This window comes from Rhineura floridana, chromosome 2 (assembly GCF_030035675.1).
Source record: "Rhineura floridana isolate rRhiFlo1 chromosome 2, rRhiFlo1.hap2, whole genome shotgun sequence".
NCBI lineage: Eukaryota > Metazoa > Chordata > Lepidosauria > Squamata > Rhineuridae > Rhineura > Rhineura floridana.
In genome coordinates, this window is record NC_084481.1 from 220,788,683 (window position 1) to 220,809,265 (window position 20,583).

The following is a 20,583-nucleotide window of genomic DNA, read 5'->3' on the forward strand; positions in this document are numbered from 1 at the left end:
AACAGCTGTGAAACCACAGGAGGCATTAAAAGCCACTAAAAGATATGGAAAGTCTGAGGAAATAAAACCAGCAGCTAAAAATGTTTGGATTCAGCAACACAATGTCTTCTTGATGTCAAGGAGCCCATGGGACATAATGAGACAAGGTGGCTTGTGGACACAGCCACATAGGAAGCTGCCTTATACAGAGTTAGATTATTGGTCCATCTAGCTCAGTATTGTCTACTCTGACTAGCAGCTGTCTTGGGCTTCAGACAGGGGACATTCCCAGCCCTACTGGGAGATACTAGGAATTGAACTGGAGACCTTTCGCATACTGAGCTGGGGCCCTTCCCCTACTCAACGTTCTACAGTGCATTCTCTGAGTCTAATGCATGAGCAGAGAGTTGGGCCATAATGGGCAGCCCCAACCCTGACGTTGCATGGGCTGAGGAGCCCCTTCACCAGAACATAGGAAGCTGCCACATACCAAGTCAGATCATTGGCCCAGTACCATCTTCACTGACTAGCAGTGACTCTCCAGAGTTTCAAGGGACGGGGAACCTTCTAAGCCCTCCCTGGAGATGCTGGGGATTGAACCTTGGACCTTCTGCGTGCGAGGCAGATGCTCTACCACTGAGCTACGGTCCATCCCCCATAGGAACTGAGAGTAGGCAGATCTCTGCAAGTCAGGCTAATTTTGAATTCAGGTCCGATCGAGGCATCCACCCACCAATCAGAGCCCCTAGGATTTCAAGGTGGGTAGAAAACATGTAAGTGAGCAGCAAAACCATTTGTACTTTTGTTCTGATGAAGGGAAAGAAGGAAAGGGAAAGGTTGTGCCTTGTCAAATGCATGATTGAGATCCAACATTACAAAGAGGCAGGCACATAGAGTATTTGGCATGGCCCCAGGCTTTTTGAGAACAAAAGGCCCTCTCCATGCCCCCCTCATTTTGCACCTCGATTCTGGCAAACCACCCAATGACTTTGGGTCCAGTCCAAAAAGCTCTTCAATCATAAAACCATATGGCAGTGAGGGGGAATCATTCCCTATAAAAACATGTGCGCCTCCCCCAATTCCCCCAGTATACAGTATATTTAGACAAACGTTCTGTATGGCCTGCTATTAATTATTATTGTTGTTGTTGTTGTTGTTGTTGTTGTTATTGTTATTATTTATACCCTGCCTTTTGGCCAAAGGCCCTCAAGGCAGTTTACAAAGAAAAATAATCACAGGTATAAAAATACAATATAAAAAAACAATAAAAATACAATAAAAGCAATACAATTTACAAAAATTAAATTAAATAAATAACATAATAACAAATAAAATTAAATAACAAATAGCATTACTTTTTAATAAATACTGCACTTTATGTAGTAAACTAGCACAGTAGGGCTAAGCTAAACCTTTCTCTCTACTGCACGTGGTTTTTTTTAACACACAATCTTACTGCAGTTTGACGTAGTGCTGCCTCTAAACTCCACCAATTTTCTCTACCGGCTTTATAACTAAAAGAACAGTCTCAAGTTCCAGAAGGCAAGCACTTTCTTTATCAACCATGCTATTCTTACGCTGCCCCCCCAGTCCCATATCTCACTGCTCCCCCTTTCCATGTGTTTCTTCTTCTTCATTCTAGGTGTTTGGGGTTGGACCAATTGTTTGTGGTGTGATGGGCAGCTTCTTGTAGACTTCATCCTCTTCCCCCGGATGTGCAGTGTCAGAGCACTTGACTGTCCTCAGAGGTGACTGGCCAGCTGAAACCAGTGCACCCCCAGAGCCTCCTTACTTACCCTGTGGAGTCCTGCAGCCAGTTGGGCTGCTATGAATGGCAAATAAACAAACATCTAATCTGACTGCAAAAGCCCAAGAAGAGGACATGTTCTAGGACAACAGGTGCATTACAAGTAGGGCTGCAATGAATAGCCCCATTTCCCGCCCTCCCCCACCCCGGCAAAAGGTGTTCTTGGGATTATGTGTGAAATTTTTTCCCCAAACTTCTTTTTTTTAAATAGTTTTATATGTGCATTTTATAGTAGTAAATGCAAACAATCTTACCCAAAAGAATCCCTTACTCCTCCCTCGTCCCCAGACATTCCATGTGTATATATCATTCAGAAGGAGGCAGTTATTGAACAAGTCATGTGTAACTGTTGTGGTCAATTGTAGGCTTTCGTTAATGCCATGTTCATTGTCTCAGCAGGTTACTCCAGAGATTGTCATGAGTTGAGAGAGGTGTCCTAGACATGTAGCTTCTAATATGTTGAATAAAAATGTACCACATTTCCTCAAAGTCATCTTTGATGTGTCTTTTAGAGTCTTAAGTTGCTTAGAGAATTTTTCCATAAGTGCAGTGATCCATATTTTCTCATTCCATGCTTCCATTGTCAGACCAAAACTTCGTAAGTTGTGTGATTGTTTGTAGCTGCTCAGTACCAGTTATTCCCTTCTCTGGGTGCCCTGGTATCATTCCCCTGCCCCCTGCTTTTCACCAGATTCAGTGATCCTAGCCAATCAGAGATCACATCTTGAACTTGAACAGTCAGGCTTCAGCTCCTTAGGGAAACCTCGGCCGCCATCTTAATTGATGGCAAACCGCAAAAAACAGCGGAGAAAAAGGTAAGTGAAGCGGGGGGATGGCGGGCGGTTCAGAAGCTCTTCTCTCGCTATCCGTGGGTCCTGTTCTGCTTCCACGGATTGCAGAAGGAGAGCGGAGGGCCCTCTGTAGCTCCAGGGGCCCTTGGGCCAGTGCCCAACCTGGTCACCCTTTAGAACCGGCCCTATTAAATATATATACTGTGTCCCTGCACAGAAACTCAGGAGGATGAGCTTGGTAGTTCCACCGAGAGTATCTGGATTAAAATAAATAGGGCAAGGAATAAAAGGAAAATGGTAGTTGGAGTCTACTACTGACCACCCAACGAAGGAGAAGACGAGGATGAAACTTTTGCAAAGCAAATTGCCAATGTTTCGAGGAGGCATGATGTAGGAGGCTCCTGCTGGGTGGAAAGGTGGAATATAAATCAAATAAATAATAAATAATAATAATGGGGGACTTCAATTCCCCCAATATCTGTTGGGAGACAAATTTTCTGCTACTGAAAATGGATGAAGCAACTAGAGGATTGGCTATCCTTGACTTGGTTCTAACCAATAGAGATGACTTGATAGATAAAGTGGCAGTTACGGGAACTCTGGGAGAAAGTGACCATGCTATACTAGAGTTCTTGATTTTAAAGGAAGCAAAAGCTGAGGGTAGCCATACACGTACCCTGAAAGCTGATTATAATAAACACAGGACAACGGTAAGTAAGGTTCCATGGCAAGCCATCCTAATGAGAAAAGGAGTCCAAGATGGGTGGGAGTTTCTAAAAGAGGAAATTCTAAAGGCACAATGGCAAACAATTCCATCAAGGAAAAAAGGGGGAAGACAGCAGAAGAAGCCAATGTGGCTTTACAGAAAGCTTAGAGATGACCTGAAAACAAAAAAAGACACATAGAGAAAGTGGAAGGAAGGCCAGACCACAAAGGAAGAGTACAGAAAGGTAGCACAGAATTGCAGGGATGGCGTCAGGAAGGCTAAAGCAGAGAATAAGATGAGGTTATTGAGAGATGCCAAAAGCAACAAAAAAGGTTTCTTCTGGTATATCCATAGTAAAAGACAGAGAAAAGAAATGGTGGTACAGCTACTCAATAAGTATGGCAAAATGACAGGTGACAAAGAAAAGGCAGAAGAGCTCAGTTCCTGCTCAGTCTTCTCCCAAAAAAGGGTCTATGACCCTCCCGGGAAACATGAAGTTGAAGGAGCAGGATTGCAGCTTGAGAATGATAGACAAATGGTCAAGGAATACCTAATCACTTTGAATGAGTTCAAATATCCAGGGCCTGATGAACTGCATCCTAGAGCATTGAAGGAACTGGCTGAAGAACTCTCAGAACCACTGTCTATTATCTTTGTGAAATCGTGGAGGATGGGTAAAGTGCCAGATGATTTGAGGAGGGCTAATGTCCCTATCTTCAAAAAGGGCAAAAAAGAGGAACCTGGGAACTACAGACCAGTCAGCCTGACATTGATCCCTGGGGAAATTCTGGAGCAGATTATAAAGCAGTCAGACTGTAAGCACCTTGAAACCAATACAGTGATTGCTAGAGCCAATATGGATTTATAAAGAACAAATCCTGCAAGACTAATCTTATCTCCTTTTTTGATCAGGTAACCTCCCTGGTAGATTGTGGGAATGCTGTGCACGTAGTATATCTCTACTTCAACAAAGCTTCTGACAAAGTGCCCCATGATATTCTGATTAGCAAGCTAGCTAAATGTGAGCTGGATGAAACAGCTATCAGGTGGATCCACAGTTGGCTCCAGAATCATACTCAAAGAGTGATTATCAATGTTTCCTCCTCAAATTGGGTGGAAGTAACGAGTGGGGTACCACAGGGCTCGGTCCTGGGCCCAGTGCTCTTCAACATTTTTATTAATGACTTGGATGAGGAGGTGCAGGGAATGTTTATCAGATTTGCAGATGATACAAAATTGGGAGGGATAGCTAATACCTTGGAAGACAGAAACAAAATTCAAAGGGATCTTGATAGGCTGGAGCATTAGCCTGAAAACAACAGAATGAAATTTAACAGGGATAAGTGCAAAGTTCTACACCTAGGAAACAGAAACCAAATGCACAGTTATAAGATGAGGGATACTTGGCTCAGCAATACAACATGCGAGAAGGATCTTAAGATTGTTGTTCACAAAGCTGAACATGAGCCAACAGTATGATGTGGCTACAACAAAGGCAAATGCTGTTTTCGACTGCATTAACAGAAGTATAATTTCCAAATCGCATGAAGTATTGGTTCCCCTCTGTTCAGCACTGGTTAGGCCTCATCTTGAGTACTGCATCCAGCTCTGGACACCACACTTTAAGAAGGATGCAGACAAACTGGAATGGGTAAAGAGGAGGGTAACGAGGATGATCAGGGAACTGGAGACAAAACCTTATGAGGAGAGACTGAAAGAACTGGGCATGTTTAGCCTGGAGAAGAGAAGACTGAGGGGAGATATGATAGCACTCTTCAAGCACTTGAAAAGTTGTCACACTGAGGAGGGCCAGGATCTCGTCTCAATCATCCCAGAATGCAGGACACAGAATAATGGGCTCAAGTTGCAGGATGCCAGATTTCAACTGGACATCAGGAAAAATGTCCTAACTGTTAGAGCGGTGCGACAGTGGGACCAATTACCTAGGGAGCTGGTGGGCTCTCCAACACTGGAGGCCTTCAAGAGGCAGCTGGACAGCCACCTGTCAGGTATGCTTTAATTTGGATTCCTGCATTGAGCAGGGCATTGGACTCGATGGCCTTATAGACCTCTTCCAACTCTATGATTCTATGTTCTTATGTGAATAACCAAGCAGGAAGTGGGCAAATTATAGGACGATTTTGTGTGCTTTTGTCGGCTTCCTTAGAAGCATTGCTTGGTTACTAAAGTAAACAGGTTGCTGGACTAGATGGACCCTTGGCCTAACAAGAACATCAGAAGAGCCCTGCTGGGTTAGGCCAGTGGCCCATCTAGTCCAGCATCCAGTTCTTACAGTAGCAAGCCAGATGCCCAGGGGAAGCCTGCAAGCAGACCTGAGCACAAGAACACTCTCCCCACTTGTGATTCCAAGCAACTGGTATTCAAAGGCATGCTGCCTCCACCAGTGGAGGTAGAACATTGTCACTGTGGCTAGTAGCATTAGATAGCTTTATCCTCCAAAAATTTGTCTCATCCTCTTTTTAAAGCCATCTAATTTGTGGCCATCACTGTGTTCTGTTATGTTCTCGATATTACAAAAAGTTTGGACAAAGAATAAAAGAATGGAAATGTCAACTTCTTCCCTTTTTTGTTTTTCCTAGAAATGACTTTTCATTTTATTTCGTTCCATCAGAAAGGCTACAAGGGAGCTGCCAACTGCCACACTCCTGAGAAGACAAGCCAAATGCTTTTTTTCAGATCTTTGGAAATGAATGTTGTAAGGACTTTGTTATCCCTAACTGATTTATCTGGGCACAATGCAGAGTGCGGTCAGTCAGATGCAGATTAAACCGGCATGTCATTCATTGAGATAATTTCTATAGCACAGATGCTATGTTTGTTATTGTGGAGTTAACCATCAATTTGACAAGTTTAGGAACCAGATGAAACTGGGTTTACTCCCAGACATTCTCGGTGAAAATTCTCCTCTGCAAATCTTGACATCAATTATCCTCCAGATAATGTCTGAATACTGAAACATTTCCCAAGTATCATTAAATATTTGATATCCAAAATGCCCGACGTAATGTTTGCCTTCCCATTCGCATGTTGTGATGGTGGAGGTGGGGAGGCATTTCAGTGACTGGGAGGTGGAGAACTGCAAACAGAGATAAACTTTTTGCCCCATTTATTTATGGATGCTTCCAATCTCTCTGCTGCCGCTAGATAGCATGTCCCCCCCAGAGTTCATCCAATTCTGTCCTTTCCCAACTGGCAACATTGCTTTCTTCTTCTGCATTCACTCTGATGTTGTCTGTCTCAGAGCCAAATCAGAGTGAGGACAAGAGTGGGAAGCAATGCTTTTGGACCTCACTCTGATTTGACTTCAGGAAATACAGTATCTGAGGGCAGAAGAAGGAAACAATGCTTCCTGTCTGGAGTGGAAGAGGTGTGTGTGTGTGCATGCACGTCTGTGTGTGAGAGAGAGAGGGGGGGAGAGAGACCATTGGCTGCAAGAAGAAAGACAGAATATGCAGCAGTCTCAGTGAAAACAAATGAGTGGGGCAGTATAGTTTTGGTAAACTGTTTGCCTCCCTCTCAAATCCCAGCTGGAAAAAGGTCCTTTCAACATTCAATCCAGCTTTAGTATTTGATAGATAATTCACATTGGGAATGTATTAGTTCATGCAGCAGGTGAGGAAATCACACATTTTAATGCTCTTCCATACTGAAACCCCTTTATCAGTGCAAAACTGTCATATTGGAGAGAAAGTTCTAGCCTATCCTTCTAGCTGATGTGCTGGTTTTCTTGAATGTAGCAAGGATTTTTACAAGCAGGAGCATTCCAACAAGCTATCCATAACCTGTGGTGTGAAATGGTACAGTCCCAAGTGTTCTGTATCAAGTGATTTATCCCCACACGCAGATCGGGTCAAGTTACAGTACTTTTAACTGTGTGTTTTGGCAGGCTGATCCAATCAATCACCTAAAGGTAGTTTCCATCACCCCCCCATCCCCCTACCTGGGTTTTCCCTGGCAGTGCAAGCTGATCAGCATGCAACTTTTCCAGAATGAGTGAGGCAGCAAAAACTGCTTTGATAATAGATGGCCTGCTGTATGTGAGATTAGACATCTGCTCTGCTGTGAAGCTAAACGATGCAACATAGGGGTTGAATGCCTCTTTTCTGTCAGGGTCTGGGCTCGCTGTAATCCCTTTTCGTTCTTCAGCAACTGTGACCAGCCATGTGTTTTGAGTTACAAGCAAATGCAAATCCATCTGTCCGAAGGGTATGGAGACTGCTCATGTTATACTTTCTTTCTTGTTTAAAGCCCCATAGAATTGCAGAAGAGACAGGGAGACTGCAGATGGGTTTGACGTTGGTATGTCATAGCAAGGCTTCATTTAATTTAGGTTACCAGAAGCTCACTCCTATGCAAAGTGCTGTTGATAATTAGGTTCAGCGTCAGGGTCAGCACACTCAGGTAGTTGGCAGTGATCTGAGCCCTGAGGAAGGGGCCTCTGCCTTCCTTGCTGCCGATGCCAAATTCCCACTGAGTCACCCAGGCCTACGGATGGGGTAGAAATTTTGTTCAGTTTGCATTTAAAGGTGGACCCACTTAATTTGCACTATCCAAAACATCATCCTTCAAACTTTGCACGTCTCTGAAATTTTCAGTGCAGTTTTCTGGCCAAGTAACGTGTACAAAAATGCATATATTATAGTCAAGCATGAATAAAAATATATATTATTGAAAATAACATACAAAATGCATTATAAGAGAAAACTGCTTTGCGAAAGTGTGGATATTAGGCAAAATTGCATTGAAAATATGAATATTAGGAGAAATTCACACTAAAATGATGAATTCTCACTGGGACTTTTTTAAAAAAGTAATAATAATAATGTGCAAAGTGATGTGTAAACTGGAGAAAATTTTCTTAGTCTTGGAAAAAGTGGAAAAATAAGAAACTGGAGGAAAAAAAAACTGGAAATGGACAGATTTGTCCATCCCTACTCAGGCCTGACACTCTTCTCAGCACAGGAGGATGGGTAGCTGTGGTTGGTTCCTACCATTTTTGCTACCCATAATGCCAGGGCGACAACACAACATTGCTCCTGAGCTTCAATAGCCCTGTGTGCATTAACAGGCACTCACCTGAAAATGTGTTGACAGGAGTGAGTCATGCACAGCCCTCCTCCCAATATCCTCACTAGTTGCAGACCTTTGTGCACCTTATCCCATTCTGCATCTGTGTGGAAATTGTTTTAAAGATTTGTGTAAAGATGATTTTTAAGATGTTGTGTTTTTAAGATTTTTTTTTTAGTGCTTTATCATTTGTTTGCTGCCCTGGGCTCCCTTTGGGAGGAAAGATGGGATGTACATTTAATTAATAAATAAACTGAACAGAAGGAGTAAAGAGAGATCTTCATGTGTTCAGCTGAACACACTTAGAGTCCTTGCTGCAGTTAGGAACCTTGATCCTGGGGAGGCTAGGTTTCTAATCACTTTCAACTGAAGATGGGTGGGCTCTCCAACACTGGAGGTATTCAACAGGCAGCCGGAGAGCCACCTGTTGGGGATGCTTTAAGCTGGATTCCTGCACTGAGCAGGGGGTTGGACTCGATGGCCTTATAGGCCCCTTCCAACTCTACTATTCTATGATTCTATGTGGAGAATCCCCCTTCAGACCTTCACACTCTATGTGCAAAGTTTGAGGATGATGCTGGTTGGGCAGCAGAGACAAGTGGGAGCTGGGCTAGAATGTGTGAGTCCCCATTTCTCCCTAAATTCATTTTCAGGCAAATGCCCGCATCAACTTCACATTTCACCCCTAACGTGACTATGGGCCGCTCCCAAGTCCTCATTAATCTTACACAATGGAATCTGAAATGTACCTAAAACTTCAGTGTATCACAGCAGGAGATTTGTAGCAGCAGTTGATCTGAATGTGGGTTTCCTACATCCAAAACCTACATGTCACACTGGCTCTCATATAGGGATGGGGAGGTGGAAATTCATTTTTGTTTGCATTTTAAGGAGAATCTACCTAGTGCACACATTTTGAGCCAATATATGAACTGAAACACAATTATCCTTCCAAATTTGCAATTCTCCAATTTGCAGTCCACCAAACAATGTGTACCCAAAGGCATACATTAGAGGAAAGTTTGCATTAAAAGAAAATAATGGATTCATGAAAATAACATCCAAACATTCATTATGATAGGGAAAATTACTTGCAACATTTAAAAATGTACAAAAACACACTTTTTCACACGGTTAAATTAAGGAATTTACTCCCACAAGAGGCAGTGATGGCCACCAACTTGGATGGCATTAAAAAAGGATTAGACAACTTCATGGAGGTTAAGGCAATCAGTGGCTACTAGCACTGGTGGCTATGCTAGCCTTCCATTGTCAGAGACAGCATGCCACTGAAAACAAGGTTCTGGAAACTACAGGAGGAGAGAGTGCTGTTGAGCTCAGGTCCTGCTTGCGGGCTTTCCATGGGCAACTGGTTGGCCACTGTGAGAACAGAGTGCTTGGACTAGTTGGGCCTTTGGACTGATCCAGCAGGGCTCTTCTGTTCTTACCAACTGATACATTTCCGGTTGGCATCTCAAGTGAAAACTGACACTTTTTGATTTGTATGGAACCTATTATAAGAGATTCCACAGCTTTTCCAGTCCCTTTTACATATCCTTCTCCCCTTCATCTTTAATATCAGCCACCCCCAACCTGAGGCCCTCCAGATGTTGGTGGATGACAACAACAGCCCAAGCTAGCATGGTCAATAGTGAGGAATTATGGGAGCTGTGGTCCAACAACATTGAGAGAGCACTGGGTTGAGAAAGGCTGCAATATGTCATTTCTACAAGGGATTTCCAGACTTAACATCTTTAGGCAACCTCAAAACTTAACCTCACTTGACAAGTGATTTTGGAAAAGGTAAGAGCTATACGGGATAATTAAATGTGTGCCCACCCTCCACCCCATCCCCAGTAAGGACGTTTTATACACAGTCTGAAAGGTCTTCTTCTCGTCCCCTTTCCTACAAGTGCCAATTCATATGCAAGCTAATTTGTTCCGGCTATTTTCACAATTTATTTCAGTTGCTACAAAGCAGCCAATAGCTTTAATAAAGAAGGCTCCAGCCACCCAATCTTACCCAGTTAATAAACTGCATTGAAACGCCCAGAACAAATGGGCTCTCACGCACAACCAATACAGAAAATTACCATCCGGGAGTGTTATCACTGCTACCCAGGTACAATTAAAACGCGTGTTATGCATGAAGCTGCGAGGCCATTACCAAAGCTGACAAACACAATTAGAAAGGTACTATTGTGTGAGGCTCAGCTGAAAAATTGGCCTGTTTGTATGCACCTTTCAATGGATTGCTTACTAGGTGGCAAAATATTGAACTGTTAGGTGATTAGGAGCCCAAAAAGACAGCTAAGCAAACAAAAGGCTGAAGCCTACCAGAAGACAGTATGAATAGTAGGTGAGTTAAGGGTAGGCTCCCCAGTGCAAGATGGATTCCCTTCTTTCAGCAATTTGGTCCATCAAAATATTGATTTTATTGGGTGCACAGACTGGAGGCTCTACTCAGTTGTCTTTTGTATTTTCCTATGCATCTGAGCATACAGCTTAATTTAAAGGGTTGTCTTCTCCTATGTTACACTCGGGCTCACCTTTTATATTGAAGATAAGAAATTGCTCGCTATTTTTAATAAGATTTTGGCAGTGTTTAGGAATACCTTTGCTTTTGGGAATTATCCCCCTCATGAACATAATAATCACTTTTTTTGGAAAATCACTTTTCAAAAATCTAAATTGTCCTCACTTGCCTTCGGAGAGAAAAGGGAGAAAAGGTTTTCTCCCTCTCTCAAAGCACTAGAACTCGTGGACATCCAACGAAGCTGAATGTTGGAAGATTCAGGACAGACAAAAGAAAGTGCTTCTTCACATAGCACATAGTTAAAGTATGGAATGTGCTCCCACATGAGGCAGCGGTGACCGTCAACTTGGATGGATTTAAAAGAGGATTAGACAAATTCATGGAAGAAAAGGTTGTTAATGGCTACTAGCCATGATGGCTATGCTCTGCCTATATAGGCGGAGGTAGTATGCTTGCAAATACCAGTTGCTGGAAACTGCAGGAAGACAGAGTGCTCTTTGCACTCAGGTCCTGTTGGTGGGTTTCCCATGGGCAACAGGTTGGCCACTGTGAGAACACGATGCTGGACTAGATGTCCCATTGGCTTGATCCAGCAGGCCTTTCATTCATTCATTCGTTCATTCATTCATTCATTCATTCATTTATATCCCGCCCTTCCTCCCAGCAGGACCCCAGGGCGGAACATATGTTCTTATGTTCCTAGCTTTCAATCAAATGCAAGTGATTGCAGCAGTATTATCTCAGCACTGAAGAGCCCCTCCCAACCCATGCACACCTTATTCCTGATAGAAGCTGAAGTCAAGACTGACACCACAGGCTGCAGCTGTCCGCAAAAGCCACATCTCCATCTGAACTGCCACACCGCTTTACGCACTGATTTCACCGTGTCAGCTGCTGTGAGCATTTTAATCTGTTCAGAGGGCTCCTTCCCTCCAACCCTCAACCCTTTAACACCAAGCCCATGTTTTATTTATCAGACTTTGATTGAGAAACGCTTAGAAGGCAGGCCACGTCCTCCTTTACATGGACAAGATCTTCTGGAGTTTTTTTTTAACGGTTATCATTATGTTTATTCTAGTGTTGTTGGTGCTGTCCAACATCTGTGGCTGAGCATTGTTATATAGAGAAATATGGGTTTCTGCAGCAGGCAAGGGCCAGAATTTAGGAAAGAGGAAAACACTCAGCTAGACCTATAAAGCTGTCTGTTTTGTTTTGTTTTTTAAAAAAGCTGATCTAAAGACTGCTGTGGTATACAGGAGACTCCCCCCCCTTCGGTTTTTCAAGGGGTTTTTGGTTCCTGCCCCGACGACTACAGAAGAATGGAAGTACAAAGCAAAGGCATGAAAAGTTTATTTTGCCCTTTCTTGTGGAATGCTTTAAAGACTCTCCAAAAACAGCTAGATTGATGATCTGGTGGTTGCAAAGGGCTTAGAGAAACTTGTATGTCCAGAAAGGAAAACAAATATTTTCTTTCCTGCCGATACATGTTTGTGCAAGTTCTAATTTGAACTTTCTTGCAAATGTTCAGACTGCAGATCTTAGCCATAGTTACGGCCAAACCAGATGTAACATTAATGCATTATCAAGTCAAGGCATTTATTACGGTCACAAACGAGCAAAATCCACTAAAAATATAGGAAATACAATAATTAAAAAACAAGGATAAGTTATGCAATTCCTTCACTCAAGAAACCAACAGCCCCACCTCCCGATCTGCTTGAAAGCATTGTTGTATTTACTATACATATTTTTTAAAGTTAGGAGGGGATGCAGCTCTGCCATTTGCATTGGAAGGCAATGGGAATTTTCCTCCCAGTGAATATAGGAGTGTTGGGGAGCAGGGGCAATTTTCGTTGAGATCATGGCATGGTGAAGGGTTAAACTCCCTGCTCCATTGTAGTCCCACTGCCGCTCATCCCCCCCACACACCCTTGCGGTTTAATAACTTACCTATAGCCAACATATATTTCTGTCAAACTTTAAAAAGCAGGGAAATTGGGCAGCTATAGTGAATGCACCAGTGGAGCAGGAGACCTGACCTCCTCTCTGAAATATTGTACTGCCCTACAAATTTGTTAAAATGCAAACACAATTTGGACTGGATCTTTCTGAGATCCAGACAGGACCACTGAAAAACTCTTAAATAAGGAAAATAATCAATCAAATAGTGCAATCCTATACATGTTCACTAGTGCAGGGAGGGGGGAGACCTCACTGTGTTCAGTGTGGTTTATGCTCTAATAAGGACCAAAATAGCCAAAATATGCTATTGCCTTGAACAAACGCTTTTATTATACAGCCACGAGAGTGACTGTATACTATAGCCAGCATGGATTTTTCGCATTCCGTAATGTTATATTGAAAATGCTCCCCTATGCCAGTCTGATGCTTCCTTACAGGTCTCATTTTAATTCTCCACCATGCCCCCAAGTGTTGCTACATCAGGGACATTGTGGGAAATTAAAATGGGACCCCTCTGGGAGTCATCATTTTAAGTTCCTACAGTGCCAAGTATTGATGCTACGTAGTGGCATTGTGGGAAATTAAAACGGCACTTCTGAGAGTGAGGATAAGAGCACCAAAAGAAGAAGAACATTGTTTACAAGGGGGTCCAGGACAGACATCAGTAGTGGGCCCTACCAAGGGCCCTGGGGCCCTGGGAATCACAAAAGGATAGCTGCTGCCAGGCCCTGCCCACCTACAGAAAACAGAAGAGCCCTGCTTCAAATTAAGCTGTGCCCGCAAGATCCTTGATAGCTGGCCATTAATAAGACAGTAGCCGCACTCTGTGGTTCATCTGATACTCTTTGAGCCTGCCCATACATTGTCTCATTGGCAAGTGCCATGTTCCTCATCATAATCTCCATCCCCAGGTGATAGCTGTATGAAAAACCTTCAATTATGTTTACTCCTCTCCACTCCGCTTCACCACCAGGCAGTGCAATTGCATGCAAGGTAGACCAAATAAATGGCATTTCTGCATATGTGAACTAACAGTCGGGAAAATGCCACACAGCGTGGAGGCTCCGGAGAGCCTGGCAGGCAACACAAATTGCTCAGCAGGCACATCTATTATATCTCTTTGCGCCGTACAGAGCACTTTTTCGCATATAAGAGATTGCAAAGGGTGGGGGAGAGAGCACGAGAGAGAGTGCAATGCCCTCTCATTTACTACGGCGCAGTAATTGTGTTGACTTTGGTGGAGTACTTCTAATTTCCAGCCAGCGCACACGGAGGGAGGGGAAAAAACAACAACCAGGCTTCTAGCCGGATTGCCAGCCAGCCCACTTGCTTTTCTGTCACTCACATGCTCTCCATTTAACACACAAAACAGTACATTTTTATTCTGCTAGGAGTCGCCAGATGGCGAGGTCACACCTAGTCTTACACATTTTTTCCCCAAGTATGCAAGCCTGTGTTCAATCTTTCAAAGAAAAAGGGCTGGTGGGAGGGGGGGGGACTCGCACAGATTGTCAAGATAGATCTGCTTTAATTATAAGACGGCATCATGTGTAGACAGGCTTCTCATAATAACTGCAATTGTAGGAAGCTGCCTTATACTGGATCAGACCCTTTGGTCCATCCAGCTCAGTACTGTCTATACTGACAGGCAGCCGCTCTCTAGGATCGCAAAGTTTTCTCTCAGCCTACCTGGTGATGCCAAGGATTGAACGTGGGACCTTTTGTGTGCAAAGGAGATGCTCTGCTGCTGACTGTGGCCCTTCTAAATTGTGAAATCACAATTGCTAGGCAGGGCCGGCACCAGGCATGCCGGGGCCCTTGGGCACCAGCCTGCCCTGGGCCCCAGCGTGCACACATGCACACCTCACCTACCTGTCTCTCCTGTCTTTTGCAGCTGTGTGCGCTGCATGCGCAGGGCTACCATTAACCAAGATGGCAGCTGAGGTTTCCCTAAGGGGCTGAAGCCTTTGCCGCCATCTTGGATGATGGCATGCATGCATGCTACGCGCGCGCATCCCTGCCATCAATGAAGATGGCAGCAGGGGCATCAGCACCTTAGGGATATCTCAGTCACCATCTGGGTTAATGGCAGCCTTGTGCACGCAGCCGCAAAACACAAGAGAGATAGGTAGGTGGAGCCAGTGAACAGGCGGGCGGCTTGGAACCTCCCTCCCTGCACGGATCGCAGAAGGGGAGCGCTACTCCTCCCCCACTCTATTGAGGTGCCCCAGGGGCCCTCAGTCAGGGCCTGACCTGGCCGCCCTTTGGCACTGGCCCTGTTGCTAGGCAGTGGACTCTTTGCTGTCCTGAGGAAACACTGAATTCCAAAGTCCCAAAAGGGGTGTTCACACGTCATGTTCCATGAGTGCACAGTCCATGTACTGAAATAGCTGAGCTGTACATTCATATAATAATTCACATAAGCAGTGCTTGCTTGGTACAAAATGAGGTGCTAGTGCTCATATGTTGATAAAAGTGCTGTGGGTGCCAGCACAAAATGGCTGCCACAGGCAGCAAAAAAAGTGCCTCTACTACATACTGGTGAGTACTGTCATTAAAAAAGCGCTGCATATAACATTCAATGAGCGTTCAGCCTGTATACCTGTGTACACAATAGTTGTGGTGGCACCTGTCTATTGGAACTTCCTCCCACTGCATACCAGACAGGGGTCTTCTGTATTGTCTTTCTGGTGCCTGCTAAAGCCATTCCTCTTTCAACAAGCCTTCTAAAATCTTCATCTCAGTTTGTATCTCTCCTGGATCCAGATTGATTTTATGTATGTCCTGTTGTTTTAAACTGTTTTTGTATTTATAATTTTTTTAATGGTTTTTATATATGAAATCGTTTTAACTGTTTTTATATATGTAACCATTTTCTATATGTTATTGTATGGTAAGTTGGTTCAGGATGCCTCATGGGAAGCCAAACAACAACAACAACAGAGCTGTACAAATCCAGGAATACAAGAGTACAAGCATACACTCTTTTACACAAACACGTGTACATGTTTAGAGACAGCTGGTACCTATGTTCAGTATAATGAGTGAACACATGTAAAGGACATAATTAGGGTGAACTTGAAGTAATTAAACTGGAATTTTAAGGGGCAAAACAGACCTTAAAGTACATTAAAACAAAACAACGTTAAACACATTTTTAAAAAAGCTTTAAGAACATCTTTTTAAAAAGGGTTAAAACATTATTTTTAAAAAAAACATATTAACAAGCAATTCTAACACGGATGCAGACTGGGATAGGTCTCAACTTAAAAGGCTTGTTGAAAGAGGAAAGTCTTCAAAAGGTGCCGAAAAGATAGCAGAGATGGCTGTTTTTTTGAGAAAAACAGCCTCACAGTTTCCTCATGAGAATTCTAATGGGTAAATCCATTATTCTAAGGGGGCAGGTCGACTGTGATGTAGCAGTTAGAGCAGGTAGATCCAGGTCCAAATTCATACCTACCCACAAAGCCCCTGGGTAACTGAGGGCCGGTCTCCATCTCACAGTGCAACATACCTCAGAGGGCTCTTGTAAACATAGTTGAAGGTGGCAACATGTCCAACAAACCAACTCAAAGCACCTGCCATGACAGTAATGTCTAGGAGAAGGGACAGATGAGGCCATCTTAATCTAGAATCAGATATTTTATTTATTTTTATTTATTTAATTACATTTTTAAACCGCCCTATAGCAGCAAGCTCTCAGGGCGGTGTACAAAAGATAAAAACAGGTTAAAACACAAATAAACATGAAAACAATACAGTATAAAAAATATATAAACAAAATTAAGACAAAGACAAATTAAAGTAGAATTTAAAATGCCTGGGCAAAGAGGTAGGTCTTTACCTGGCGCCGAAAAGATAACAAAGAAGGCGCCAGGCGTATCTCGTCAGGGAGGGCGTTCCATAACTCGGGGGCCACCACCGAGAAAGCCCTAGCTCTAGTTATTACTCTCCAGGCCTCCATATGCGTTGGAACCTAGAGAAGGGCCTTCGACGTCAGGCGCAGTGAATGGGCTGGTACATAGCGGGAGAGGCGTTCCACCAGGTATTGCGGTCCAATGCCGTTAAGGGCTTTATAGGTGAGAACCAACACTTTGAATCTGGCCCGGAAACATATTGGTAGCCAGTGCAGCTGGGCCAGGACAGGAGTTATATGATCATATTTTTTAGTCCCGGTAAGAACTCTGGCCGCAGCATTCTGCACTAGCTGAAGTTTCCGAACCATCTTCAGAGGTAACCCTATGTAGAGTGCATTACAGTAGTCCAATCTAGAGGTTCCAATCTAGAGGTTACCAGAGCATATTCTCCCGCTACACCTCTCTCACTAGGCCACACCTTTCACTGACCCTGCTCCATGCCCTCATTGGATGCTTTTGCCTGACTGGAATGTGCCCTTGAACTGTGATGCCTCTTGTTTGCCTGGATGGAGGATGGGGGTGTGTATGGGGAGCTTAGAAACGTGGCTGGGATGTAGCCTGCTTCACAAAGGCAAGAATCACATACATTATTTCGCCCTGGCTACTTTTTGCCTCTGGCCACAACCATTTTTACTCTGGCCTGTCCTGCCCATCACTTGCATGTGGAGTAGGAGCTTCTGGGCGTCTCTTATATCTGAGCATTTTATCTGTCTACTCACTGGCTTCAACCCTGAGCCTCTTGTTTGTTATTGCTTTTGTTTAAATTATACTCCCGAAGAAGCTGGGAACAGGAAACCATTTTATCAAGGACACTACTCTTTGCTTCATTACTTACAGGAAGGAACTGAAAGGGAGCTGACTCAACCCTGATATCTTAGATGTTCTCTCAATATTATGGGGGGGGCTAAGTTTATTTAGACCCGTGGAGACTGTTTAATTACTGAGAAGATAAATCTTTGAGAACGACCGGTGAGGAAGCTTTATTCTACCCTATTTTGACTTTTAATCCCAGAAGGCTTTGATTATTTAACTAGGGACCCAGCCTTTGTGGGAGTTACTGCTGTTATTGCCTCGACAAAACTAATGGCTTACTCCAGAGAAAACTGCAAGCAATTGGGGCTGACCCCAGTGTCTGAAGATGTCTCCTCCTTTGTTAAGCCTCATCACCAATTAAAAATCATTGACTTTCTTAGCCCCACTCTGGAAGAAAGAACTAACCTTGACCCCATTGGCACACCAAATGAGGATGAGGTTTTAGATTGTTCCTTGGGTCCATGTGTGTCACTTGAATGTGCCCCCCAGAAAGCTGGCCATGAGGAAATGTGGCCCTTGGGCTGAACAATGTTCCCCACACCTGGTCTAAGGTTGAAACACAGAGCCTGAGACACTGGGTGTGAAATAGGCAGGGGCAATTAGGGATATCAGGGATGGGATCCATTGGCTGGTGCCAGTTCAAAAGCATTGCATCAACCTAACAGGGTGGTATCAATCTGAGTTTGTCTTTGTCTACTAGCTGCGGCTTTTACCCATCTGTTTCCCCCTCCCTTTGCAACATCAATATTTTGAAAGGAAATCTTGATAATTTTAAAGAAAATATCAACATTTTGAAAGGAATAATAAAATTGTCGTTCTTAATATAATAAAATTCTCATCTGCTACGATAGAAAAGAAGCTAATAAATGGAAAAATTGGTAGCAAATCCAAATTGGGAGGAATTCTAGTACATCCCTCCCTACCTGATGGCAGAAGTAATCATTACTTTTTGTTCTTTTTACATTGCATTTCCCTCTGAACTCTGCACATACACATGCCGCAACATGTGTAGACAGGCTTTTCAATCCAAGCTTTTACTTCATGCATGTCACAAAATGGATCGTAATCCACAAAAGCTTATTCCATAAGATGATACGAAGAGCCCTGATGGATCAGGCCAAAGCCCCATCTGGTCCAGCATCCTTTTCTCACGTATGGCCAGATGTCCATGGGAAGCTTGTAAGCAGGACCAGAGTGCAACACCAACCCCCCCCATGATTCCCAACAACTGGTATTCAGAGGCATCCTGCCTCCAACAGTGCAGGTAGAACATAGCCATTGTGGCTAGTAGCCAGCGATAGCCTTCTCCTCCATGGATTTGTCTAAGCCTCTTTTAAAGCCTTCCAAGTTTGTGGCCGTCACTACCTCTTGTGGGAGCAGAACCCACCGTTTAACTATGGGCTGTGTGAAGAAGGACTTCTTTTCTGCCTGCCATGAACCTTTCAACACTGAACTTCAGAGGATGCCCCCCCCAGGTTTTAATATTATGAGAGAGGGACAAAAGCTTCTCTCTATCCACTTTCTCCACATAATGTTATATTCCTTCCTCATGCCCCTCCTTACTTCTTCTTTCTTCTAAACAAAAAAGGTCAAAACAATTTCTTTTTTAGTCTTTAAGATAGGTATGTGTGTGGAGCCCTTGGCCCTCCAGATGTTGTCGAATAACAACTCCCAACATCCCTGGCCATTGGCCATGCTTGCTAGGGCTGATGGGAGTAGTAGCTCAGCAACATCTGCAGGGCCAGAGGTTCCCCACTCCTGTTCTAAGGTGCCACAAGTAGTTTTTGCTACGACTCTCTTTCTGGAAACTGCTGTAACAGAATAAAATTCCTAACCACATTCAGATTGCGAAACAACGATTAAAACCATCAATGAGAAACAGAAGATGAATAGTGAACCATACTCATAATCAACAAACTGCGAGAGAGCTGCGATCCTCTCCACCGGTGGGTGTTAACAGTCCCCATTGCTGGCAAAGCGCAACACAGAAGGTTTAATAACACGGCGGGAACAAGCCTCATTGCTAAAGATGAGGTAAGTGTTATTTCACACATTCTTCAAAGCATGCCAAAGCTGCCATGAACACACAACCATGTGCTGGCTGCCACCCCTCTCCTCGCAATACGTGTCAGATCAAAACAGATCCTTCATACCTCGGTGTCGCCCTTGGAAGAGTTAGAGCAAAGGCTCAAAGAATTTTGAAGGCTAAAATAACAATGAAGTTCACAACTCCATTTTATTTTAGGAGCCCCCCTCCCTGTGTGTGTGTTTCATAATACTTTCCCAAGACTCCAGTGTCTAAAGAAGAAAACATACCCTTCAGCTCTAGGAGAAGAGAATGGATGTTGTTCTGGTGCCATCTAGCCTGTGAGATGGGCACTCAGCACTGCCAGTTTCTGCCTAGCCTGAGGCTCTGTCAGATGGTTAGGGAGGTGATGGCAGCTTTGGAGTCCTGCTAGCTGTTTGTCTTTCAATCCCAGCTCATTGTGAGGGGAGGCTGCTCTTATTTGCTCATTTAAGTCTCGAGCTTTATGCAAAGCCCTTGCTAAAGCGGCATTTGCTGGGTATTAGGCTTGTCTCCTTAAGAAAGCAATGTTTCCCCTCTGGAGTTGTTATGGCTCACATTTGCTGCAGACCGCGCCATGATGTAATCCTGCCAACTGGGTGCCAATCATCAGCCCAGCCAAGTGCCAAAATGGGCATTACAGACGGGGGAAGAAATGAAGCCTCAAGAAATCATCGGAATGGATTTCTCGCCATCCCAGGGCACTTCTGGATGGTGCTGGCTGAGGTGATGGAGAAGAGCAGCACTTCAGCCGGCATGGTCGAGCCCGGTGCCAAGACTTTCATGGTGTTGAGCTTGGAAAAGTTACTTTTTTGAACTACAACTCCCATCAGCCCAATCCAGTGGACATGCTGGCTGGGGCTGATGGGAGTTGTAGTTCAAAAAAGTAACTTTTCCATGCTCTGCGTGGACTGTTTTG

At 43.9% G+C, this 20,583-nt stretch overlaps 1 non-coding gene across 1 annotated transcript; it reads right to left on the reverse strand.

The window, feature by feature from the left end:
* Window positions 1–558: 558 nt before the first annotated feature.
* TRNAA-CGC (transfer RNA alanine (anticodon CGC)) lies at window positions 559–635 on the reverse strand. The gene has a single exon. It is a non-coding gene; the product is annotated as a tRNA-Ala (tRNA).
* Between the last annotated feature and the right edge of the window lie 19,948 nt (window positions 636–20,583).